Consider the following 16,907-nt stretch of genomic DNA (forward strand, 5'->3'; position numbering starts at 1 on the left):
TGCACCTTTAAGAGTCTTTGGTCCAGACATATTCACAGAAATCTTCTTTGATGCCATTTTCCTGAAAAATAGAAACACATAAATCAGTAAATAACGAAAACATATTAACTTAAATCCACAACGAAAATATATCATAAATTTTTAATTTGTATAATCAGATAATTGAAATTAAAAAAATATTAACACTAAGAAATGGCAGAAGCCCACCGACACCACCCCATCCATCCGCGGAGTGGCGGTGATTTTCCCACCCCCTACCCCCCATGCCCCCCCTTACCCCTCTTCCCCCCCAACCGACCCACGCCACACCACGCCACCCCACCCCACAATCGGATGGCCACCCAACCCCACCCTTACCCCCCCTTTCACCCGTACCCCCTACCCCCATGCCACCCACCCCCCAACAACTTCCCCCCCATGCCCCAACCCCCTACACCTACCCCCCCCACGTCCCCCTCACCCCCCTTCCCCTCCACTCGCCAACCCCCTATAGCCTACCCCCACATCCCCCCAACCGAGCCACCCCACCCCACACATCGGACGACCACCCCAGCCCACCCTTACCCCCCTTCCACCCATTCCCCTTACCCTCCTCGCCCCCCCCCCCCCAACTGAGCCACCCCTCCTTACAATCGAACGACCACTCCATCCCACCCTTACCCCCCTTCCCCCAACCGCCCTCCCCCATTCCCCTAGCCCCCCTTCCCTGGCCCTCCTTCCTATCCCTCCTCCCCTACCCCTACCCCCTCCCTTGGCCCTCCCTCCTACCCCCCTAACCCTCCCTCCCACCACCCTCTCCCCTTGGCCCTCCTTACCACCCCCCTCTCCCTCGACCCTCCCTCCTCCTACCTCCCTTCCCTACCTCCCTTCCCTACCTCCCACCTCACCCTTCCCTTCCCCCACACAACCCCTACCCCTCAGCACCCTCTGTAGAAACTTTGAATAATTTAACACATATTCAATGGAGATTATCCTGATCATGTACTATTGCAGAAAACATACACAATACATAAGCTCCTCTACGTTGATCATCAATATAGCAACATCAATAACAATAAAACATCAAGAGCATTCACACATTAACACAGTATGTATCCCGGGGAAAGCATCTCGCTAAAAACCCCAACTATCTGTATATTAATGATTGAGTCATGTAACATTACACAGCATAATACTTCTCACAAGTATCTCCACCTCTGTTACACACAATACAACTCAGATCTGATCTCCAAATCTCTTCCACTGCTTGCCTGCCTCCACTGCTCAAGAACTGATGAGAATGGCTCACCAAACTCGTTTTTCACCTGCAAAATAGTCACTCACACTTTGTTGGACGTGAGCACAAGCTATAATGTGGGCAAATACGTGAGCAAACTCATTGGCATACTCAATCCCTTGATTGTGTAAGATCTGGTGCACAACTATAGTCACAACTGTAGAAATCTGATTCTCTACCACCTGTCCCTGTTGAACTGAACATGCACTGACATGCAACTGAGTTAACTGATGTATTCATTAGTTGTATTATGAGTTAATAACTTGTGAATTAATTAATAACTAATTCACCCAACTCATCTGTAGTCTATTTGCCAGTTAGACTAAATACAACCAGTTTAACAAAGCTAAACTGAACACAACTCCATCAACTCCACAATCAACTCCACCAAACTCAACTGATTGAGTTCTAACTGAAGTCATGCATGCAACAACTCAACTGACTCATAAGAAAAGCGTATTTCCTTCTGACAGCTGCATGTGCCACCTCTGTAGCTCAAACTGAAGTGCTCCAAGAGAATAAGATTAAGTTTATAGTCCAAATATTATTGTGAGATAATAATATTTGACTTTTCTATTTTTGACAGCCAGTCTAAAAATAGACTTTGATCACTCACACTGTGATCACTCACACTTTCATCAAAAATAGAAGTCCATCTATTTTTTCCCAACTTGATCAATCATCCATAAATAGCAACCTGCAATCCATAGACATGATCCATATGTCTAAAAATAGACTTGCGCCAAAAATAGCCTGCGGGCCCACTTAGTGAAGGCGACTCTTTTCACTAAGCTCCATCATCTTGTTGCAATCTCAACACTCCCTCTCGAAAAGATATGGATTATCAGCAACCCCTATCCTGCCTCGGTGGTACTCGAATTTGCTCTTGGTGAGAGCCTTCGTCAGAATATCAGCATCCTGATCCTCCGTTGGAATGTACGAAAGTAACATGATCCTCCGCTGCACACAATCTCTGATATGATGGTACCTGATGTCAATATGTTTAAATCTATCATGAAATACAGGATTAGCCGAGAGTTTAATGCAACTCTGGTTATCACAGTAAATCACAGTAGGATCCAAATGAGAACCGAACAAACCAACCAGGATCTTCCTCATCCATATAGCCTCGCATGCAGCCAAACTTGCTGCCATATACTCGGCCTCCGCTGAACTGAGTGCCACGGATCTCTGTTTCCTGTTGTACCAAGAAACTGTTGTCGATCCAATACTGAAGACCCCTCCTGATGTGCTCTTTCTGTCTGTTGGGCTCCCTGCCCAATCTACATCCGTGAAGCCACATAGCTTCACCTCATCCTCCTGTCTGTACCACAAACCATATCCCGATGTGCCTCTCAAGTAGCGCAATACATGCTTGCCCACCTTCTAGAAGAGCTTGGTAGGCTTAACCATAGCTTCTGAAAGCTGGTTAACTGCATAGCATATATCAGGTCGTGTATTGACCAAATACATCAGTGACCCCACCAACTGTCGATAAACAGTGGCATCCACTTCTTCTCCCGAAGTGGCATCCTCCTTCCTCCAACCTCCAGGAAGAGGAGTATCAACAGGCTTGCAACCATGCATGTTGAACTTCTCTAGTATCTCCCGAGCATACTTGCCCTGAGAAACAAACAGTCCACCACTGCGTTGCCATATTTCCAATCCCAGGAAATAGTGAAGGAGGCCCAAATCCTTCATCTCAAACTCTGTAGCAAGATCCTTCTTGCATGACAGTATCAACAACTCATCACCCGTTAGAATCAAATCATCAACATACAGTACAATGATAAGCAACTTACCCTCCACCACAATCTGGTATAGGTTCGGATCCGCCTCGCTCTTGGAGAATCCAAGTCCTATGAAATAGCTGTCTATCTGTGTGTACCAAGCACGTGGTGCTTGCTTCAACCCATACAGCGCTCTCTTGAGCCTGCACACATGCGACTCGCTGCTGAAGACTTCAAAGCCTTCGGGTTGCTCAATGTACACCTCCTCCTCAATGACTCCGTTGAGGAACGCAGTCTTCACATCCATCTGATGAATGTGCCATCCCATCTGCTCTGAGAGAGCAAGTCGTCCATATGGAAGAATACCTTGCGACAGGTGCAAAGGTCTCCTCATAATCGATCCCCTCAATCTGTGAAAAGCCTCGGGCAACAAATCTTGCCTTGTACTTCTCCACACTCCCGTCAGCTGCCTGCTTAACTTTGTAGATCTATCTCGAACCCACCACTGATTTCCCTTCCGGTCTAGGAACAATCTCCCATGCACTGTTTCTGACAATAGAATCATACTCTTCCACCATGGCGTCTACCCATGCGGGATCCTCCACAGCTTCCTCGAAAGAGGATGGCTCAGTCACAACACACTTGCTCATAAGGGCCATGTATCCAGTGTACCGATTAGGTGACTGTCTCTGCCTGCGTTGGGCTGTAGGTGGTCCTACAACTTTCTTTGCATCTTGAGCCAATCGCTCAGCTTCTGTCAAGCGCTTTCGCCCTCTGATGGTTGGCGCTGCATGAGTGGTCTCTTCCACTCCATGAACCTCGTCCTGTGGCTGATCCACGTCCTGAAGCTCATCCTTAGGAACTAATAGCTCCTCATCTTCATGCAAGTGTAGCTCCCTCTCAAGCGAACACTTCATGGCTTTCTCCTCCTGAAATTTTATATCCCGTCGCACAACAGTTTTACCACTGTCTGGAAAATACACACGATAGTTGTGGGGCGTATCAGTGTACCCCACAAATATCCCAACCTCTGCGGTCGGCTCCAACTTCTTCCTGGCATCCTTCGTCACATAAATGTAAACGTTAGCACCAAAAATCCTCAAATGAGAAAGATCAGGCTTCTTACCAGAATAAGTCTCCTCAGGTGTACTCATGCCAAGTATCCTATGAGGACAACGGTTCTGCACATAAACTGTTGTATTGCATGCTTCCGCCCACAAGTGAAGGGGTAGGCCCTGATCATGCAACATTGCCCGTGCAGCACCCACAATCGTTCTGTTCTTCCGCTCAGCTGCCCCGTTCTGCTGTGGGTTATGTGGAGCTATGAGCTCTCTACGAATCCCTTCTGTCTTGCAGAAATCCTTGAACTCGTCCGAGATGTATTCACCACCATTATCGCTCCTAAGAGCCTTCACCTTCTTCCCCGACTCCTTCTTGACCAGTGCTTTGAATTCACAGAACTTTGAATATGTCTCGCTCTTCTTCTGCATGAAGAAGATCCAGCACTTACGAGAGAAATCATCAACAAAAATCACATAATACCTGTGTTTTGCTATCGAAGCAACTGAGAAAGGTCCACACACGTCTGTGTGAATTCTCTCAAGGATCTTCATGGCGGCTATCCTTCTCGTGAAAGGTGGCTTTCACAAACTTCCCCAAAGTACACCCCTTGCACTGATCTGACTGCGCAAGTGTGCCTTTAGGAAGCCCTGTAGTGATCTACTGCAGTATCTTCAAGGCTCCATGGTGAAGGTGACCCAATCTCCTGTGCCACAACTCGCCATCATCCCGGCTCACCAATCCTTTTGCCTTGCCTGCCATTGCTGCGCATCCATCTACATGCAACTGATAAAGGTTCCTCACTCGAACCCCTATCTTCCGGGTCTCACCAGTTGTCTTGTTGCGCAGGAAGGCCTTTCCCTCGCTGAAAACAACATCATACCCCTTGTCTTCTAACATCGCCACTGAGATGAGATTCTTCTTCAATCCTGGAACATGCATGACTTCCTTCAATACGAAGGGTTTACCAGACTCCCTCTCAAAGGAAATGGTACCGATACCGATCGCACTGTATCTACCATCATCGCCCATCTCGATGTGCACTCCAAGATCTTTGTCCTCCAGATCAGAGAACAAATCTCTATCTCTCGTCATGTGAAAAGGCGCACCACTGTCCAAGAACCACACTGATCCCATCACACTTGAAACCAAGCATGCGATCAATGAAAAATCAAGCTCAAACTGAGAAGCTAAGGCCTCTCCCCCTGCAGATCGAGCAGCTTGCTTGTTCTTCTTCTTCTACGGACAATTTGTGGCATAGTGTCCGTGCTGGTGATAGTGAAAACACTTCACCTTGGACATATCCTGCTTCTTGCCTTTCGCACCAGACTGAGAAGCTTTCTTGCTCTTCCCTTTCTTTGCTTCGGCAGCCAAAGCGCAATTCTCTTCATCAGATACCTTTGATGAAGATCCATTCTCACCTTTATTGTTTCTGAGTTTATCCTTGAGCGCCAGGTCGCTCTTGCTTTGGAATAACATTTGCAATCCGTTGAAAGACATTTTCAACAACACTGTTGCAAATTCGAATTTCCACCAGCTCCAACTCAACCGCTTCCGATCTAGAATTCGTGAAAATAAAATATTTCTCGTACAGAGATTGACTGTATGGGCTTTTACCGGATATTTCACCTTCCAAAGGAAGGATGAATCCAGAGGCTACCTGGCCCGATTACAGACTCTGCCTGAAGAAATAGAATGTAAACACTTCCTGAATAGTAGATCTGATGATCAATCCTCGCTTGATATCCTGTAAAAAACTCTTCTACAAATCAAGCAGCTCCGATACCATGTAGAAACTTTGAATAATTTAACACATATTCAATGGAGATTATCCTGATCATGTACTATTGCGGAAAACATACACAATACATAAGCTCCTCTACGTTGATCATCAATATAGCAACATCAATAACAATAAAACATCAAGAGCATTCACACACTAACACAGTATGTATCCCGGGAAAGCATCTCGCTAAAAACCCCAACTATCTGTATATTAATGATTGAATCATGTAACATTACACAGCATAATACTTCTCACAAGTATCTCCACCTCTGTTACACACAATACAGCTCAGATCTGATCTCCAAATCTCTTCCACTGCTTGCCTGCCTCCACTGCCCAATACCTGCTCAAGAACTGATGAGAATGGCTCACCAAACTCGTTTTTCACCTGCAAAATAGTCACTCACACTTTGTTGGACGTGAGCACAAGCTATAATGTGGGCAAATACGTGAGCAAACTCATTGGCATACTCAATCCCTTGATTGTGCAAGATCTGGTGCACAACTATAGTCACAACTGATAGCAATCTGATTCTCTACCACCTGTCCCTGTTGAACTGAACATGCACTGACATGAAACTGAGTTAACTGATGTATTCATTAGTTGTATTATGAGTTAATAACTTGTGAATTAATTAATAACTAATTCACCCAACTCATCTCTAGTCTATTTGCCAATTAGACTAAATACAACCAGTTTAACAAAGCTAAACTGAACACAACTCCATCAACTCCACAATCAACTCCGCCAAACTCAATTGATTGAGTTCTAACTGAAGTCATGCATGCAACAACTCAACTAACTCATAAGAAAAGCGTATTTCCTTCTGACAGCTGCATGTGCCACCTCTGTAGCTCAAACTGAAGTGCTCCAAGAGAATAAGATTAAGTTTATAGTCCAAATATTTTTGTGAGATAATAATATTTGACTTTTCTATTTTTGACAGCCAGTCTAAAAATAGACTTTGATCACTCACACTTTCATCAAAAATAGAAGTCCATCTATTTTTTCCCAACTTGATCAATCATCCATAAATAGCAACCTGCAATCCATAGACATGATCCATATGTCTAAAAATAGACTTGCGCCAAAAATAGCATGCGGGCCCACTTAGTGAAGGCGACTCTTTTCACTAAGCTCCATCATCTTGTTGCAATCTCAACACCCTCCCCTACCTGGCCCCCCTACCCGGCTCCCCCCACTCCACCCCCTTACCTGGCCCCACCCGCACCCCCTACCCGGCCCCCCTAACCCCCTCGGCCCCCCAACTCCACCGCTCTAACCCAGCCCCCCTAACCCCCTCGGCCCCCCCCACCCACCCCCCTACCCAGCCTCCTGTTACCCCTTGTCCTCCCCGGGCACCCACCCTACTCCCCTACCCATCCCCACCACCACCACTCCCCACACCCACCCCCTACCTGGCTCCCACGCCCACCCCCACCCCCACTCACCCACTCCCACCCTCACCTTCACCCTACCCCCCAACTCAGTCCCCTTTCCCTTCCCCCTAACCCCCCAACTTCTCCCTACCCCTACCCCCTACCCGGCCCTCTCCCACCCCCCCTCTCCCTACCCCTTACCTGGCCCCCTCCCTTCCCCCTCTCACACCCTCCCCCTCCCCCCTCGGCCCTCACCTGCCCCCCCGCTTCCCCCTCCCCTCCCTTCCCCCTCCCCCCTACTCCTCCATTCCCCTTCCTCTTCACCCTACCCTTCCCCCTCCCCCCTCGGCCTCCCCCACCCGGCCCCTACCCGCCCCCGCTCCCTTCCCCCGTCCCCCTCCCTTCCCCTTACCCTCCACCCCAACCCAGCCCCTACACGGCCCCCTTCCCTTCCCCTTCCCCCACCCGAGCCCGACCCACCTCGCCCTCCCTCCCTTGCCCCCTCCCCCCCCCGACCCCTACCCGGCCCACCCTCCCCTCCCTTGCCCCCTCTCCCACCTGGCCCCCATCGATCCCCCCTCCCTTCCCCCTCCCCCACTCACCCTCCGCCCCTGCCTCCCGCCCTCCACCCTCTGCCCCCGCCTCCCACCCTCCGCCCCCACCTCTCGCCCTCCGCCCCATCGGACGACCACCCTAGAAGGGCTGCCGGGGTGGTGTGGAGTGTGGTGCTATCGCCCACCCCGCACCACCCCGGTGGCCCGCCAGCGCGGCGCCCACCCCGCGCCACCCCAGCGGCCCGCTCGGGGTGGCCATCCGATTCTGGGAATCAGACTGCCACCCTGGGCAGGCCGCCGGGGTAGCATTCTGATTCCCAGAATCGGACGGCCACCTCGGGCGAGCCAGCGGGGTGGAATCGGACGGCCACCCCAGGTGGGCCGCTGGGGTGGCACAGGGTGGGCCGCGGTGCCACACCCCGCGCCATCCCGGTGCCCCAACAGCCCACCTAGGTGGTCGTCCGATGGGGCGGAGGGCGGGAGGCGAAGGCGGAGGGTGGAGGGCGGGAGGCAGGTGCGAAGGGCGAGTGGGGGAGGGGGAAGGGAGGGGGATGGGTGGGGTCCGGCGGGGGAGGGGGCAAGGGAGGGGAGGGCGGGGCCAGGTGGGGGAGGGGGCAAGGGTGCGAGGGCAGGGCCGCCGGGACGTCGGGGTGGCGCGGGTGGGGCGGCGGGACGGGTAGGGCCGGGTGGCGGAGGGGGCAAGGGTGCGAGGGCGGGGCCGTCGGGGTAGCGCGAGGTGGGCGGCGATGCCACACCCATGCCCACCCCGCGCCACCCCGGTGCCCTGCCGACGTGCCCGGGGTGGCAATCTAATTCCGAGAATCGGACTGCCACCCCGAGCAGGCCAGCTGGCCGCTGGGGTGGCGCGGGGTGTGACGGCAATCCGATTCCGAGAATTGGACTGCCACCCCGGGCGGGCTGCATTGGTGGCGCGGGTTGGGCGGCGGCACCACACCCCGTGCCACCTCGGCGGCCCGCCAGCCTACACGGGGTGGTTGTCAGATGGGGCGGAGGGCAGGAGGTGGGGGGCGGGGGGCGGGTGGGGGAGGGGGGAGGGGTGGGGGGCGGGTGCAGGAGCGGGGAGGGGAGTGGGGCGGGTGGGGAAGAGGGGAGGGGGGAGGGGAAGGGTGGTGGGCGGGGGTTGGGTAGGAGGGCCGAGGGGGGAGGTGGCGGGTAGGGGGAGGTGGGGAAGGAGGGGGGGGGTAGGAGAGGGGATGGGAGTGGGTAGGGGGGTCAGGTGGGGGAGGGGTTAAGAGGGCCGAGGGGGGAGGGGACGGGTGAGCGGGGGGTTAGGGGGGTATGGGGGTCGGGTCGGGGGGCGGGGGAGGCCGCGGCGAGTAGGGGTAGGGGATAGGGATAGGGGTAGGGGATAGGGGTAGGGGGCGGGTGCGGGAGCGGGGTGTTGAAAAGTGTGCAACAAGAAATGCTTGTTGAGAATGCAACAAGATGATGGAGCTTAGTGAAAAGAGTCGCCTTCACTAAGTGGGCCCGCAGGCAAATTATGGCACAAGTTCTATTTTTGGATCCCAGCAGGGATGATCACAGCAGGAGTGACCACAACAGGGATGATCACAGCAGGAGTGACTACATCATGAGTGATCACAGCAGGAGTGATCAAAGTCTATTTTTAGACTGGCTGTCAAAAATGGAAAAGTCAAATATTATTGTCTCATAATAATATTTAGACTATAAACTTTATCTTATTCTCTTGGAGCACTTCAGTTTGAGCTACAGATGTGGCACATGCAGCTGTCAGAAGGAAGTACGCTTTCTTGGTGGGTCAGTTGAGTTGTTGCATGCATGACTTCAGTTAGAACTCAATCAGTTGAGTTTGGTGGAGTTGGTTGTGGAGTTAATGGAGTTGTGTTCAGTTTGACTTGGTTAAAATAGTTGTAATTAGTCTAACTGCAAATAGACTAATGATGAGCTGTTAAACTAATTATTAACTCATAATGCAACTATAGAATACATTAGTTAACTCAGTTGCATGTCAGTGCATGTTCAGTTCAACAGGGACAGGTGTTAGAGGATCAAATTGCTATCAGTTGTGACTATAGTTGTGCATGAGGATTTGCACAATCAAAGGGATTGAGTATGCCAATGAATTGGCCAATACCAAGTATTATATCCTCTGCTCACGTCTCTCCCACTGTGAGTGATTCTTTGGAGGTTAAATACGAGTTTGGTAAACCATTCTCATTAATTCTTGAGCAGGTATTGAGCTGTGGAGGCAGGCAAGCAGTGGGGGAGATTTGGAGATCAGATCTGAGCTGTATTGTGTGTAGCATGTGGAGATAGTACTGAGTACTTGTGAGGAGTATTGTACTATGTATTGTTACATGATTCAATCACTATAATATATAGATAGTTTGGGTTTTTAGTGAGATGCTTTCCCCGGGAAAATACTGTGTTGATATGTGTGATTGATGCTTCTATGTACGCCTGTGAATGTTTTTACTTCTGTAAATTGATGATCAACGTAGAGGAGGTTATGTATTATGCATGTTCCACTTATAAGTGTATAATCAAGATAATCTTTGTAAATATGTGTCATATTATTCAATACTTCTACATGGTATCAGAGCTGCTTGATTTGTAGAAGAGATTTTTACAGGATATCAAGCGAGGATTGATCATCGGATCTATTATTCAGAAAGTGTTTACATTTTATTTCTTCAGGCAGAGTCTGTAATCAGGCCAGGTAGCCTCTGGATTCATCCTTCTTTTGGAAGGTGAGATATCCGATGAATTCCCAGACAGTCAATCTCTGTACAAGAAATACTTTGTTCTCACGAATTCTAGATCGGAAGTGGTTGAGTTTTTGAGCTGGTGGAATTCAAATTTAATTCCAAAGCAAGAGATAAAACTCAGAAACATTAAGTGTGAGAATGGAGACAGTATGCCCTAGTATCTCATGAAGTTCACCCAATGCCGGATGAGCTGGGAAGTGTGGGGGTGACTGTCGGATGAGGATGGTGAGTCTAGCACTCCTTGACCTTCCTAAGAGTTGGCATAGCTACCAGGACTCGGTGAATGGAAGGGAGAAACTGCTAGGATGGGAGAGACTTTGGTCGGATCTTATGCAGGAGGAGATTATACGGAGCACCAGAGATGGTTCTTCATCCATGCAGGATGAGGAGAACTGTGCCTTAGCGAGTAAGGTGAAGAAGGGGAAGGAGGAGGGTTCACCGGTCAAGAACATGTATGCTCTTGAGGTTCAAGATGCATGCAAAGCCTTGAACAGCGAGGCAATTGATGGAGACTTGGTGGTTGAGAGGGAAGGTATGTTACCTTTCAACATGCAGAGCCAGAAGAAGTCTCAGACGATTGTGGAGGAGCCACGATTGGTGCAACAGCTTCAAGAGGTTGTGGAGGAGCCACAACAAGGGAAGCTGAGAGGAGATTGAGTAGAGACATCTACTCATGCAGAGACCTCCAGTAGGGGGAAACTTCGAGCCAGGTGGGCTAAGGGATCACATGTAGCCATACCTCCAGGTAGGAGGTGGGGTGATGTGGATTGATCGTCCCAAGGAGGAGAGGAAAGATCCTTGAGGTACCCAACCTCTTGGATGAGACCTTGCTACGGGAGCCCCAATGTGTAGTAGCAGGAACTGACTGATTGGGTAGAGACAGATGCGGATGGAGCAGTAGAGAGAGCGACAGTGCAGGGAATCCCAGGATAGTGTATAGCTAGCAGGTTGCAGCAATGCGAGAGGCACAAGTGTTTTGCACAGTGCTAGGTGGCACAGAGAGGTGTGCAATGGTGTGAGATGCATGGAGATGTTGCAGTAGCGCAGATGTCAGAGAGGGAGCACTTGTCAGCAGCAGGTAGAGCTTCAGCATCAGAGGATGTTTCTATCCCAATAGGGAGGTCAGTTGGGAGGTGCAGTGTGGATGCAATGCTGGGAGATAGAACTAGCAGCAGCACAGATGCAGGCAGAGATCAAAGTGACAGAGGCTAGAGTAGTCAGATATTGAAGAGCACAGAGATGTAGAGTTTTCAGTCGACAGAGGCAATAGCAGTCAGAGACTTTGATGACAGAGCAAGTGGACCGGCCAGATGTGTTGCATGGAGAACATTCTAGAGTTACAGGATCGGGTTTGAGAGGAAGCCTTTCTTGTTGAGAGGGAGTGTTGAAAAGTGTGCAACAAGAAATGCTTGTTGAGAATGCAACAAGATGATGGAGCTTAGTGAAAAGAGTCGCCTTCACTAAGTGGACCCACAGGCAAATTATGGCGCAAGTTCTATTTTTGGATCCTAGCAGGGATGATCACAGCAGGAGTGACCACAGCAGGGATGATCACAGCAGGAGTGATCACAGCAGGAGTGACCACAGCAGGAGTGATCACAACAGGAGTGATCACAGCAGGAGTGATCAAAGTCTATTTTTAGACTGGGTTTCAAAAATAGAAAAGTCAAATATTATTGTCTCATAATAATATTTAGACTATAAACTTTATCTTATTCTCTTGGAGCACTTCAGTTTGAGCTACAGATGTGGCACATGCAGCTGTCAGAAGGAAGTACTCTTTCTTGGTGGGTCAGTTGAGTTGTTGCATGCATGACTTCAGTTAGAACTCAATCAGTTGAGTTTGGTGGAGTTGATTGTGGAGTTAATGGAGTTGTGTTCAGTTTGACTTGGTTAAACTAGTTGTAATTAGTCTAACTGCAAATAGATTAATGATGAGTTGTTAAACTAATTATTAACTCATAATGCAACTATAGAATACATCAGTTAACTCAGTTGCATGTCAGTGCATGTTCATTTCAAACAGGGACAGGTGTTTAGAGGATCAGATTGCTATCAGTTGTGACTATAGTTGTGCATGAGGATTTGCACAATCAAAGGGATTGAGTATGCCAATGAATTGGCCATACTAAGTATTATAGCCTCTGCTCACGTCTTTCCCACTGTGAGTGATTCTTTGGAGGTTAAATACGAGTTTGGTAAACCATTCTCATTAATTCTTGAGCAGGTATTGAGCTGTGGAGGCAGGCAAGTAGCGGGGAGATTTGGAGATCAGATCTGAGTTGTATTGTGTGTAGCATGTGGAGATAGTACTGAGTACTTGTGAGAGTATTGTACTATGTATTGTTACATGATTCAATCACTATAATATACAAATAGTTGGGTTTTTAGCGAGATGCTTTCCCCGAGAAAATACTGTGTTGATATGTGTGATTGATGCTTCTATGTACGCCTGTGAATGTTTTTGCTTCTGTAAATTGATGATCAACGTAGAGGAGGTTATGTATTATGCATGTTCTGCTTATAAGTGTATAATCAGGATAATCTCTATGAATATGTGTCATATTATTCAAAATTTCTACACGGGAAGGGGGTGGGGGAGAGGGGAGGGGGGGGGAGGGGGAAGGGTGGTGGGCGGGGCCGGGTAGGAGGGCCGAGGGGGGAGGTGGCGGGTAGGGGGAGGTGGGGAAGGAGGGGGGGATAGGAGAGGGGATGGAGTGGGTAGGGGGAGGGGGGGGTGGGGGAGGGGTAGGAGGGCCGAGGGGGGAGGGGATGGGTGAGCGGGGGGTTAGGGGGGTATGGGGGTCGGGTGGGTAAGAGGGTAGGGTTAGGGGTGGTATGGGGGTTGGGTGGGGAAGGGGGTATGGGGGTGGGGAAGGGGGGCGATAAGGGGGGTCGGGTAGGGGGGTCGGGTGGGAAGGGGGTAGGGGGGCATAAGGGGCGCTGTGTAGGGGGTTAGGGGGATGGGGTGGAAGTACCGAGGGAGGAGGTGGAAGGGAGGTGGTCTGGGATAGGATTGAGCAGTGGAGGTGAGGGGGTCGGGGGTTAGGCGGGTGGAGTGGGATGGGGCTGGGGTAGCAAGGTGAGGGTGGGGTGGTCAAGGGGACAAGGTGGGTGAGTTTGGGTAGGGGGCCGGTAGGGTGTGTAGAGGGAGTGGGTGGCCAGCCGATTGCAGGATGGGGGTGACCCGGGCCCACCATGCTCACAGCGGAAATATTGGTTAATTTGGTTGACAAAAAATTTTAAGTTTAAAAAAAAAAACTACTTCGTTAAACTAATTTAATATGAGAATTATCAAGGAAAAAAATTTAACTGACCTTTCAATTGCGAGAATTCTTCATTGAATATGTTGTTGATACCAATGTAGCTGCTCCACAAATTCGGTCCAAGCCTTTCAACGAACCTCGGAAAACCTTGATGTAATGTGAGTAATAGTGATAATGGAGTATATAGGTGAAATTACGGAGATGTTTTACCGTACGGTGAATGCGGAGATTAATCAGTTTTAATAAATTTTAACATGTTAATTTTTTATGGCGATGAAGGAAAATATGATAAAGCGAATATTATGAAATTGTTTTTCAGCAGGGGTGAATGTGGGATTAATTGTTTCACAATGTATTATAAAAATTAAAAAAAAATTCAATTGTTTAGTAAATATTATATACTTTGACTATCAAAATAATTTAGGTAGAAGTTGTAGTTTATAATTTTAACTTTAATGATTTATTTCATAAAAAAAAAATTAGTTTACATTTTTCATTAAATTGTAGAATAAAATAATGAATATAAATAAATCTCACAAACTTTTAGGAGGGAAATTTTTCGTGAAATTTTGGAGGGAAAATAATTTTCGCGAAATTCTTTGGGGGGGGGGGGAATTTTTGGAAGGAAAATTTCATTCTCTAGCTATATAATATCTTTAGGAGACCCTCCATTTGTATCATTTCAATATCTTCTATTTGAAAGGGATGGATTGTCCTGATAGTGAAGTTTCGATTTATACAGCATCAACATCTTCATCGCATACAACTCTATTCATATGGATGATATAGAAGGCAGGAATTCTTCCATTATGAATAGAATGTCAATTCTTCCACTTAGTTTCCTAAGGACTATAAAAGCAGCACTAATGAAAGAGGGGATGGAGAATTTCAAATAAATAAAGAGTCACAGATTCCACTTAGTCTGAATTCAAGGGACTATGAAAGCAATAGTGATGATGAGCTTGATGACAAATTTTAAAAGAATGGAGTCTCACGATGTCCACTTAGTCCTAATTCTAAGGACTATGAAAGTAGCAGTGATGAAGAGCATGATGGTGAAGTTCAAAAGAATGGAGTGTCACGGTGTCCACTTAGTCCTAATTCTAAGGACTATGAGAGCAACAGTGTTGAAGAGCATGATGACGAATTTCAAAAGAATGGATTGTCATGGTGTCCACTTAGTCCTAATTCGAAGGACTATGAGAGTAGTAGTGATGAAGAGCGCGATAACGAATTTGAAAAGAATGGAGTGTCAAAGTGTCCACTTAGTCCTAATTCTAAGGATTATGAGAGCAGTAGTGATGAAGTGCATGATGATGAATTTCAAAAGTATGGAGTGTCACGATGTCCAGTTAGTCCTAATTCTTAGGACTATGAGAGTAGCTTTGATGAAGAGCGGGAGATGAATTTCAAAAGTATGGAGTGCCACGGTGTCCAGTTAGTCCTAATTCTAAGGAATATGAGAGCAACTTTGATGAAGAGCGGGATGATGAATTTCAAAAGTATGGAGTGCCACGGTGTCCAGTTAGTCCTAATTCTAAGAACTATGACAGCAGCAGTGATGAAGAGCGGGATGATGAATTTCAAAAGAATGGGAGTGTCGCAATGTCCACTTAGTCCTAATTCTAAGGACTATGAGAGCAATAGTGATGAAGAGCGTGATGATGAATTTCAAAAGAATGGAGTGTCACAATGTCCTCTTAGTCCTAATTCTAAGAACTATGAGAGCAGCAGTGATGAAGGACATGATGATACACTTAGTCCTAATTCTAATGAGTATAAAGGTAGTAGTGATGAAGGACAGGATGATGCACTTAGTCCTAATTCTATGGACTGCGAGAGCAGCACTGAAAATGCACGTGAGGAAGAATATCCAATAAACATCGATTCAAATTTTCCATTGAGTCCGAATTCTAAGGACTATGAAAGTAGCACTAAAGAAGGGGAAGATGAAGAAAATCCTCCAAGTCAATATTTGAAAAGCACAGTTGATCATAGTGTGGATAACATTCCTCTTAATGATGATGAAAATCCTTATACAAATGATGATCCAATGATGGAGATGTTGCCAAGCAATATTGTATCGAGGAGTAGGAGCAGACCTTTTCATATCAATGCAAGATGTTCTAGTTATACAAGGGGTAGAGAAGAATATCTGATGAGAAGAAGTTCTATCAGCGCACTCATTTCAAGTGAATGTTTCCAAAAAGATTGCTTGAAACATATGGATTTCAAATTTACATTAGACAGCAGGAAGAGATATTTGTCAATGAATAAAAGCATGCAAAATTCATATTTAGTTGGGTGCATGCAATCTACATTGGCAGGTTATGATTATCATATTAGGAATTTATTTATCCGTAGAAAACCTTTCAAAATGTTTCATTCGATTAGCAATTTTCTTCTCTCGAGAATTCAAGAAAAGTTGGAAAAGGATCCCACATTTTATTCTGAAGTACGTCATAAAAGACAGTTTGGGCCATTATCAAATATTGCAATGTCATGGATGAAAGATTTATTTTCAAAGCATGGAGAGTGTATGCCAAATATAGAGACAATACATATTCCAGATAATTTTTCAAGACAATAAATCTACAACTTATACAAAGAATATGCAGAAGGTGCTGAGGGACATGGCCGGTTTATTACATATCAATATTTTGTGAAGGTATGGAAGAAAGAATTCAACAATGTCCATATTCCTAAGAAGACAAGGATGGGGATTTGCAGTACATGTGCTTCTCTTAAATCAAAAAGGGACAAATGTGATGGGTCAGAAAGAGGTATGCATTCATAACTTTAACTTTTAAAATTGTATATTCATCAAGTATGAAAACATATTTCTTAATTCTTTCTTTTATGTTGTGTATATTCAATTGTCAAAGAACTTCAGGAGCATCGCAAACAACAAAAAAATGAAAGGAAAAAGTTATACAAGCATCGAAAGAAGTGTTATGACAATCCGAATAAATATTTGGGTTTGATAATTGATGGTATGGACCAAAAGAAAACACTTTTACCACATTTTGTTCGCACACACAAAAATTTACAGGAGGAAGATTTTATTCAATATCACTTGGTCGGTTGTATGGTCTTCAATGGGAAA

This window comes from Pinus tabuliformis, chromosome Q, assembly GCF_031772625.1.
Source record: "Pinus tabuliformis cultivar Carrire ecotype Pingquan chromosome Q, CPIR1, whole genome shotgun sequence".
Taxonomy (NCBI): Eukaryota; Viridiplantae; Streptophyta; class Pinopsida; order Pinales; family Pinaceae; genus Pinus; species Pinus tabuliformis.